At 37.7% G+C, this 11,176-nt stretch overlaps 1 protein-coding gene across 2 annotated transcripts in view; it reads left to right on the top strand.

Annotated features, from left to right (window-relative positions):
- Positions 1-2,958: 2,958 nt before the first annotated feature.
- il11ra (interleukin 11 receptor subunit alpha) overlaps positions 2,959-11,176 on the top strand; it is a 61,261-nt gene continuing 53,043 nt past the window's right edge. The window contains exon 1 of one of the 2 annotated variants that reach the window (XM_065290233.1): positions 2,959-3,090. The gene's annotated coding sequence lies outside the window, so the exon portion shown is untranslated. The remainder of the gene's footprint in view (positions 3,091-11,176) is intronic. The other variant, XM_065290234.2, reaches the window with a different exon arrangement.

Genomic DNA, 11,176 nt, shown 5'->3' with positions numbered 1-11,176 from the left:
TTGAATATTATTATATTATTATTTTGTTTAACATAAAACCATTACTAAAATAATTGACTGGGTAATTGATTAACTGAATAGCTTTCGATGTAGAAGCACCTTATGATGTCTTTACATGACAATGATTAAGGCAGTGCAGTTACTCTGGAGAAACTGGATAATTAATGTATAATGAAAACAACTTGCTGATGTCACAGCCTACTGCTTATTGGATTAGAACAGTTGTAACATTTCAGAAATTAATGATTGAATTTTGTCTGTATTAATGAATAACATACATAAGTGAAGTTTTTATTCTCATTCAACAGCCATTAATGTCTTAATCTCTTATTTAACCACACAACACCCATAACACCTGAATATTGTGTCTATTGGTACACAGGTGTACAGTGTGGTGCACAACCTGTTATGGTCAAACTTACACATCTTTTAACTTCAGACACGTTTAATCATTAGCCTGCATAAGAATATTCAGAGCAACAGGTGTTAACCCGTGCAACATTCCTAAAGCTTTACCAACATCTTTTTTATTGTTAGTTATATGCCAGATCAAATAGTAGCATTTTTTTTTCTTTTAAAGGCAGGGTATCTGATTTGATCCAGTTTTAGTTATACTGGTTAAAAATCTCCTCACATCCTGATAGCAATCACTATGTAAAGTTGTTTAATTGTATTTTTATAAATATATGTCATCTGTGAAAGGCATAGGGCAAAAAAAAATGATCAACAAATCATTAAACTCGGACCAAACACAACAATTAGACAAATGCAACTTTTGTCCCTCATCTGTGAACATGTTTTGCATATGCCACTGCTCAACCTGTTCACGCAGACACCATACGTCATCAGCGTGTTCATGTGCTCTCACCTCCCATCTGTAAACAGAGGGAGAATGGCAAACTTTCCTGCTGAATTGACAACTTGCACAATAGCCACAAAACGAAATACATTTTTTGAAACAACAACGACAAAAACCGTCTGGATCAGCAAAGAGCAAAAACCTAAATTAACATCGGTACTATACTGCTTTACCAACAGATGCAAACAGCTGTGGGAGCCAAAGGTCTGAAAGGGTCGTTGCAATGTCTATGAGCTGTTGAACCCTGCACAACTCTTTGGACAGGAAGTTTGTAGCACATTTTCAATTTTAAACCCATTTAATTTCAAAACATCAAGGTAAACCATATATTTAATAGTATCATGATACATAATCACTATTTATTGTAGCTAGAGCATAGAGGTTATTGATTATACTAAATCATGCAGTCTAAAACAAAATGATATTCTTCTGGTCATCTTCTTGTCTTCATCTTTGTGTTCTCTGCTGCCTCTGGCTTATATGAAATCACCATTATTGATGTACTGATATGGTGTGCATGAATTTGATCTTGCTGTAAAGAATAGAGTTTAAAGCCAATGGTTTAATTTTTTTTAAAGTAAGCTTTCAATGATGGACTGAGAATTGATAGTAACTAAAATTCATTTGGATTTCATATTGGCACTGTAAATGCAGAAAAATATAAATGATTTAAAGAGGGAAAACCACATTTCCCATTAGTTTGTTCTCCCTCTTGTGGGTATAGCTCTTTTAAATAAACTAGGCCATTCTTAAGTATTCTTAAATCATACAGCAAAAAGGAAAGTGGACAGATTTTGTTGTGGTGGTCACAGAGTGTTTATAATTGTTATATATGTAACATTTGTCTGTTATAGCTAAAGAAGTGATTTGATTCGTTTCTGATAGTCATTCATGTGCCAATTCATTTGGCTTGCGAGAAATGTACCAATTTTTTTAGCTCTACTAAAAATGGAAAACAAATTAGTATTGGTTAATTCAGATGGATTATTTGAGAAAGCTGTGGTGAGAGCATTAAGAAACAGCTCTATAAAACCTACAGTAGGTGTTCACGTGCCAAATAAAGACCAGCATCTCTTAATCATGACTCTACCCATGGTTATGTTTTTCATGAAGGGTGGAGATGATATCCATAGTTATCTATGTAGCCAAAAGTATGTCCTTAATTTGCAGATACCAACTATGCAAAGCCCGAAGATATCAAGTTAACAAGTCATGTCAGTTAACAAGCTGCAGAGCCAAAGTCAAAGTTAAAGCAAATAATATGCTTTAGCCTCTTCTTTTTGACTTGTGGTTTTCATCTACTTATATAAAGTCATGGGTTTTGAGCAATTATGGAACATAATGCAATGCATTGCCTTTACATATGCAGGTTTTATCCTTAATGAATTTGTTCATCTTTTTAAGATTTGGTTTCCATTTAAAGATTCTGATTCAGATCTGGTGAATTGTTGCTATTATGTCTGTTGCTCCCCCTTCCATTTATCTTATTTTAACTATTTGTTTGTGTGTCTATATTATTTTGTTATATGTTTGTTATATTTGAAAAATAATAAAAGTTTTGGTCACAAAAAAAAACAATAGTTTGTTTTACTGTAGGAAATTATTAATGAAACTTAGGCCAAAAGAGGAAATAAGTGCTATTTCTGTCATTTTCATTTATAGCTTAAAGTGGTGGCCACAATTAAACTGTAGACAATCTATTTGGTATTTTTGGAAAGTAGTCTTCATGTTAATTCCCTGGACTTTGGTAAATAAGCAGGTCCTCCAGTTCTTTTATTTCCATGACTCATTCCAGGCAATACGAGCATACTGTGCAAAGTAGACATACTGCAAACTTAGAAAATAGCACGATTCAGTATGGTAGTAAGCCATCGGGAATGGTACACTGCCTAGGGCTTGTTTGCTGATAGGAAACCCTAACGTCTGACCGACTTCATGTGCCGCTGAGCAGACAGAGCGTCTGAAATCGAATTACCGCGGGAGCTTTCAAATCGAATGGCTGTCGAATCGATCTCGCGATATTTTGCTGTAATAAACCGAACTGTATGCGCAGCGTTGGATGAATTCAAACACACCTCTTGTCTGTACTGACAGAACGTTTCTCCAATGGGAACAGCTGAGGGGAAGTCGCAACACTGTATCCTCCGACTTTACTACGAAAGTAAGGAGCAGGGATCGCAATGGAGAGGAACCGCGTCAAAATGTTCGTTTAAAGTGTGAAGAAAAGTAAGGTAAGACCTTACGAGAAGGACAATAAGAGTTAAGCTTCAGGAATATGTTTGATGTATTAAAAACGGAGGAGTAGCGAAAGATTAAAGTTATGGTGACCTAAGGGTAGGTCATACGCGTGGAAATGTGTCCGCTCTAGCAGTTTTGCATGTTACAAACTATATGCTTTAAGTCTTTAAAAGCTCAAGTAGCTACTGCAGTAAGTGTATGCAACTTGTTGTAGTCACTTGTTGATTATGTATTGATTTCTTCGTGAGTTTATACATTGTGAAGTTGATGAACATCACCGTTATGTGGCTCTTACTGTATGTTGTTTATATGTAAACCAGTAAGTCTTTAATGGCTTATGAATGTGATTTTGTTTACCGCCTATGCTGGTGAATAGAAATGTGTATATTTTTTGAGAAAAAAACATCATATTATATAATTGGGATAATTTAGGTGTATCTCTTTTTTTTCAGTTTAAAAGCTAATGCAGTTTTAATGATCTTTGTTATTGATTTTAAAAGTTTTTTACTCATTGTTATTGTAGACTTTTAATTTGTAACGCCAGTAATTATCACCATTAATAATCTTGTTATTCAGAATTGTATGGCAACCAAATGTTAAAATGTAAGCTTAGTTTTAGTAACTGAAAACCCTACATTGATCTTTCACTAGTACAGTCATGGTCATTTAAAATTTCTATGGTTTAATTTTTATAATTAACCGTAGCAGATTGGCTGCAAGAACTTGGACTTTTGTCAAGAACTGTGGATTCTGTTTTATCCATGCATAAACTTTGCCAGGTTAAAAACCCTGCTCCATTATTTTCTACTCTATTGTGCTTTTATAGCCGCGCTACAACTTGTATCTGCATGTGCAGTTTGCTTTTTGGTACATTTAATAGTGGTTTTAGTACTTATAACATTCCCCAGAGATTTTAGTTTTTATTTGTTTGGGATAAACTGTCTTACAATATTTGTGCAACAATGTCAGAGCGTTTTAACTTTGGGTCTTTTGGAGATAGGTTGAAGAGTTTAAACATGCAGTTCAAAAACTTCCACTTTTAAATCACTTTTATTTGTAAATCATGACCACTTAGTTTCCATATCAAACATTATCCCGTTTTAAAGAATATCATCCATCCCCTATGAAAATGGTTTTACTGCAGATAAAAACATGGGTTCAAAAATAATCGTGGTTTTGCTACACAAATCACGCTTAATCCATGGTTACTGCAGTAAAAGTATGGTTTTGCCAATGGTAATCAATACGCTAACATGGATAATAGATAACAGCGTTCATTGAATCCTACACTAAGAACATCTGCCCAGATGTGCATTCCTCCTGTCTTAGAGGATGCATGTAAATGCTAGAAGGAAGAATGCAAGAATGCGTGTTCACATTGTGAGAACATTTTCAGTGGAGGAAAGCCATATGTCAAAAACATCATGATCATCATTTGCTTTCTTAGTTGGAATCCATAGCTCCGAACCCCTACCCCGAATCCTCTCCGGTTTTTTGACTCGCCAAGTTCTGTTCCTCATTCAGACTGCTCATTTTGAGCTCATATTTCAGCACACGGCAAGAGTGGCTGCAATCAATTTCAAATTAAAGTGGAGAGCTCTGCTCTGCTGGGAAAACAGGGCCTCATGATGGGACCCAGTCGACCCAGTTCTCACTGGTATGCTAACTGTGTGTTGGGCTCCAAGCAGCTCCATGACTAAACTTGTGTGAGGCCCTAAATGGGAGTTTATACACTGAAAGTGATCTTTTTGGCAGAGGTATGCATATAGAAAAGTACACGTTTTCATAATTGACTGGTTGGTGGGTTTTTGGTCTTAAAGGAGTAGTTCACCCAAATATTATCATACAAATGTACTCAGCCTAAAGGTTGATTTATAGTCGTGCGTAGGTCCTACGGCGTAGCCGCGACGGCGTAGGTTCCGCGTCGGTTTTCATTTATACTTTTGCGTCGCCGTCCGCGTCGACGTGCAAACACACGCGAAACTGCTGGTTGGCAGTAATCACGCGTGTAACCACAGTAGCAGCAGAAGTCGTCACAGAAGAAGAAGCTAAGCAAGTTAACCCTCAAACGAAGAAGAAATAGCAACTTGTTGTGTATAATTTGAGAAGACCAGCAATGATGGAAGTAAATAAACAGCGACGTATGTTGCAGTTTGAGTTAAATCACTCCTCAACTTGGCTCATCTTTGTTTTCACCGTCTCAAGTGGAAATACCTATGACTAGGGATGGGCATAATTAATCGACGATCGATAATTGATTGTTAAGAATTTCGTCGATCACGTTAATTTGTTATCAATTAATTGAATGCATTTTTTTTTATCTAACTCCTGTTTCACAAATACTGCGTATGCAGTGCGTTTGCGTATGTGTGCGGCGAATCCGTCAAGCATACGTTGCAGTGCGCTGCTGACCGCTTATTCTGCATATAAAACGTTCATGTGATTGACACTTTCTCTGAACACTTTTCCGCATAAACAATAGAACAAAGCATCATTTTTTTTCACAAAACAATATATGTTAGATATTATTTGACAGACTAGTAAATGTGGATTAAGGATGTTTAAAATCTCTAGCCTGGTGGTCAGGATCTGAATGGATCAAATCAGCAGTTTTGGAATGCTTTATTTATCTCCACATATATCATAAATAAAAATAAGCAGAGTAACTTTGCAAGTCTACCCTTCCACATTATAAATTTCCTATGTATATGATTTCCAAATAATAAACGAGAGTATTCAACGACAAAAAGCGTCTCGTATGGAAATAAATCCTCACAATATTATTATTTCTCAAAACGTTATGACAAAAATAAGCAACTGTATGAGTTCAAAGACGCACACATTATTCCGCATATATTTGAATATTATACAAAAGTATTCATATAACGGCACGTTTCATATGGCAAATAAATATCCTCACATTAACATAACAGCATAATGAAATGAATAAACAGACAATGAAACAGGATTGAAATATAAATTGTATTATTATTACCGGAAAAAAGCAATATTGCTAAAATAATCTCTGAGGTAAATGCGTCAAAAACGCTGTTACCCGCACAATAAGTCTAAATGAGCAATTAAAGTAAAAAAAGCATTATTAGGCCATGTCTCAAAACTTTATATGACAAAATATATTTAAAAGAAATGTATACTTACAGTTATTCAAAGATGCACACATTATTCCATATTACTCCCGTTTATGAGCACGTTTGTCTCTGGCCTCGCTCTGTTATGTAATAGATTGACAGGTGCGCATCTCCGTCTTTCAAACATATATAATTTTGTAATTACTACCTTAGGAAAATTAGCCATGATTTTATCATTGTGAAAATGTTTTTTTTTTTTTTGCAGATTAAAACGATTTGTATTTCCGCAATTGTACAACAAATACCATGGTTATGGTATATTGTGGAGTTGGAGACCATAGTAAATTTGTGTCTACTGTTGTTTTACAACAAATAAAAACTAAAAGACTATGTTAGTATAATTAAACAATGGTGAATGGGGCTCACAAAACGCACGCTGTTTCACACATACTCTGTATGCGGAACAAGCCAAGTTAGCGCTGAGGTACCTGTGCATCCCGGTCAGTCTCCTCGGAGCGGGTGTTTTCGGAGGCGGCTGGATTGACGGTCACCATGGGTTGCGGTCGCGTCTGATCCCAAAACATGCTTTTATTTCCCAAAAAAAATCAGTAGACTGGTGCAGAAGTTTTATGCGAGTTACTTAAGTTAGTTATTTTTCACGAGGCTTTAAGTAGCCTAATTTGTTATAGCCTAATGTTAGGAAGGCTAATATCTTGCACTTTCTTCTGGCTTGAATAATTTTGAGTTACATTTTGACAAAACCTTTCAGATCTAAGTATTATGTGTTTTGTTTAATTTAATGTTAAACATGAATCTGTTTTTTTTTATTTATTTTGGAAATAATGAGGTCTCTGTTTAAAGAACGCTGGCTCGCAGCTGCAGGTTCCGCTGTTTTAGAGCACCGCACATGCACGCAAATATATGTTTGAACATAGTTTAACTGTCTGCCACAAGTTGATCTTGTAATAAAGGTCTCATCGAGGAAAAACACGCTGTATATTTGTATTCATTGCATTTTTTAAGTATAAAAGTTAAATAACAAATTTTATTATAAAAATATTAATGATTAATCGATAGTCGATCGTTAATTCTCCCGACGATCGACAAAGAAAACTTAATCGAATGCCCATCCCTACCTATGACGCAGTTTTTTTAACTGACGGGAGGGGTTCTGGTGGACCAATCACAGCGCTTGCGGTTGGCGTAGAGCCAACGCGCAGTTAGAAATTTTGTGAGGTGCGCATCAGGCTACGCACAGTAGCTACGGCGTAGGACCTACGCACGACTATAAATCGCCCTTAATGACTTCCCAGGTGTATATGACGACTTGTTTTATAATATTCAGACGTTTCTGACTTCTTCAGATATATATGGAACCAAAATATTTTTATTTTATTTTTAAAGAAAATAATTTAGAATGTGATGATGCATAAACTACCCAATGGTATGCAAAATTTACCAGCTTTAGAGATATACAAAAGTAAAACACAACATACACAGTATTGCAGCAATAATATTAATACAAAACATCATTTATATTAATAAAACATTACAATTACCCTTTTATGCATTCTGTTTTGAATGTTTATTTTACAATTAACCTGAATAAAATAAAATTAATTAAAGGGGACATGAAATCTGACTTTTTCCATGTCCCCAGTGCTTCGATCAACCTAGAAAATGTTAATAAGAACAACCCAGTAACTTAGTTTTGATAAACCATTCTCCACAAGCATGCGGAAAATAGGTAATTGAAATTTTGTCAGAAGGGGATAATACCCCCCATCCCCCCCCCCAATCTGAACTATCACCTACAAAGTGACAATTTTAACTTGCTATAATAAATCTATATGATATTTTGAGCTAAAACTTCTTATATGTTCTTATATGAGGACACCAAAGATTTATTTTAAATCTTAAAAAAGTCTTGTATAATGTCCCCTTTAAAACAAAAACCCAGCTGTTACAGATGTGCAGTGAGTCTCAGGATAGCCAAGTCTGTAAATTATACATATAATGGATCCTTAATTTCATGGGAAATAAAGACCTTCAAATGTTGCCTATATGGAGGACGCATCCTTTCAGTTGGTATACAGCCAGAGATCAGTGCAATAAGTTTGAATTTGCAGGAGTATAACAAAGACGTTGAATCTCATGGATTCTCAAGGATCTCTTGACAAAATATGCATATGGCAACAAGTCACGAGAGAGAGAGAGCCAAAGTCTGCACACCAAAAGTTTCTGAAATAAAAAAGCAGTAGAAAAACTGAGGGAATAAGGTATAATCCTTACAATGTTACTGTTTTTGACATGATTTTTATGTTTGATATTCATAAAATATGATGTGGATGTTGCTCACAGTCAATAAGGATGCACTCAATGAGTTTTTAGGAACTTTGTTGTGTAGCTGTATATTTTTAAACAGGTAGGAATGTTATTTTTAATTAAGGTGATTGTGACATCTAACATAAGGCTTTTACTTGCATGTAAACATTTATTAGAGGTATTTATCGTATATCGCCATTCATCCCAGAATTTATGTGATCGAAGGTGACACACTTCCCATCTAAAGTCTGAAAACAAATACATTTGTACATAATTCGTATGGACCAATATTTGGGCAGTTATTGATGTCTGAGATTTTAGCATTCCTAATAAAACTGAAGTGCAGAGTAAGTCACTGAGGAAGAGTTTGTTTATGAGCTGAAAGTGTCAAGTGTTGTTGGAGGCCACAGATGGGAAATGGAGTAATTATGACAAAATACCGTACACTTCACCAGGTCTTTGATGTCCGCTTGCTTGGTGAATTCTGAGGAAGTGGCAGTTTGTGTTAGCAGTATATGAAATGAATTTTGTTCATGTGCTCTCTCTCAGTATACACCTTTCTACCTCTAGTAAAGCTCCTGGGATACCCACATGGTGTGTTAAATATTGACCTTAGATTCCATAAAACAGCACAAGGATAATGGCTTTTGCAGTACGCATATGCAAACCATCCTCACCTGACAATAGTTGAAGCTGGCATGTTTACTTTGTTATCTGTACAGATTAGTGATGCTCCGATCGATCGGCCGCCGATCGTAATCGGCCGATAACGACATTAAATGACGCGATCGGCACTCGCTAAATTTGCCGATCTCATGAGCCGATTTTTCTGTTTACTTTTGTCACCATAGCGTTCCTGATGCGGCTGCAATTAGAGACCATTTTACACAGTGCGAGCATTTTGTAACCTATTGCTCATGTGTGACGTGCAGATTTGGATTTCCCTCTCTGCCTATACAGAGATATGCGTATTTTCTATGAGGACGCGCGATGCGTCTTCACATCCCTATCAAACAGCGTATACAACACATATCTATCGCGGACAATTGCATCCTCGTGCCTAAAGTTTATTACTTGCATTCGTTTTAAAGTTTTGAAGGTTTAAACATCCCTTTTCCTCACAGCTGCTCTTGTTTACGGACTATGAGGACGCGCTCTGGTCCTCAGTGTGATGCGTCTTCACATCCCTATCAAACAGCGTATACAACACATATATATCGCTGACAATTGCATCCTCATGCCGAAAGTTTATTACTTGCATTTGTTTTAAAGTTTTGAAGGTTTAAACTTCCATTTTCCTCACAGCTGCTCTTGTTTGCCGACACCCGCCGCACGCATACACAGCAGCCGGTCATCAGTGCACGTGAAGAGAACGATCTCTCCCACGTCTTAAAGCTACAGTATCCTAATTCATCTCTCAATAAAATTACTCTCTGCTCATCAGTGAAAAACGTCTCGGTTACGTATGTAACCCTCGTTCCCTGAAGGAAGGGAACGGAGACGTCACGTCGTGACCGACGAATTGGGAACCGCTCCGCGGGTGACCTATCTACTTCGAGAACTATAAGAAACGCCAATGAACTTGGCATGCAGGTATTTGCATAATGCCGGCGCCGCCCCGCCAGGTGCGTATATAAGCCGCAGGTGCACAATACCAAATTAGCTATATTATTGCTGAGAAGCCGAGCAGCAGTGCCCGGCCTGAAAACAGCAATGGAACAGCAAACTGTGGCGACGGGACGTGACGTCTCCGTTCCCTTCCTTCAGGGAACGAGGGTTACATACGTAACAGAGACGTTCCCTTTCAGTCGGTCACTACGACGTCACGTCGTGACCGACGAATTGGGAATCCCTACCAAAACGCCACTGCAGCTGAACCCTTCCAGTGTCTGTAAAAGCCCTCCGCCCTCCACGTAAGGGGCGGAACCTAAGGCGAAATGCAGAAGGCCGGTCACTACCTGTTCCTCAACCCACGATAGTGAAGCAGCGAACTGGGGAAGCGTCTAAACTGAGCGGAACTAGAACACTGCGGAAGCCATCCCCTAAGAAGGTTGAATGGATGACATAAAATATGAACAACAGATAGGTTGCTGATAAAAAGTCTCTGAACAAAACATAGTATGCAGAGAGATGCAGAGCAGGCTCTGCTAAGGAAAACGTGGAGGATTAGTACCCCACGGAGTATACACACAAATGAACCCCACGTAGGGGACAAATGTGGACGCCTAGCCTACACAGGTTTACAGAGAATACATCAGTGATAGGTTGACAGCGGATGCTCCGCAACACCAGCTATCAGGGCGGTGGAGGAGAGGCAAAAACAGTTTTTTAGACGTTTTTGCCCCGATGGCCTTCCATATTGGTGCAGATGTGCAGCACCAAAAAAGAGGCTCCAAGCCGACACACGAGCCGACCCTCGGCATTCTTAACTAGTTAGTAGAAAGAACCCGAGTGGAAACCGGTTCGACACGAACACTATAGAATCTTGTGAACGTATTAGGTGTCGCCCAGCCTGCAGCTCTACAAATATCTGTTAGCGAGGAACCGCGAGCCAGTGCCCAAGATGATGCCACACTGCGTGTAGAGTGAGCACGTAAATTAAATGGACAAGGCACATTCTGCTTTTGATATGCAAGGGCTATAGTATCCACAATCCAATGGGACA

The sequence above is a fragment of the Paramisgurnus dabryanus genome, chromosome 10 (genome assembly GCF_030506205.2).
Source record: "Paramisgurnus dabryanus chromosome 10, PD_genome_1.1, whole genome shotgun sequence".
Lineage (NCBI taxonomy): Eukaryota > Metazoa > Chordata > Actinopteri > Cypriniformes > Cobitidae > Paramisgurnus > Paramisgurnus dabryanus.
This window is presented reverse-complemented; position numbering and strand designations above follow the sequence as displayed.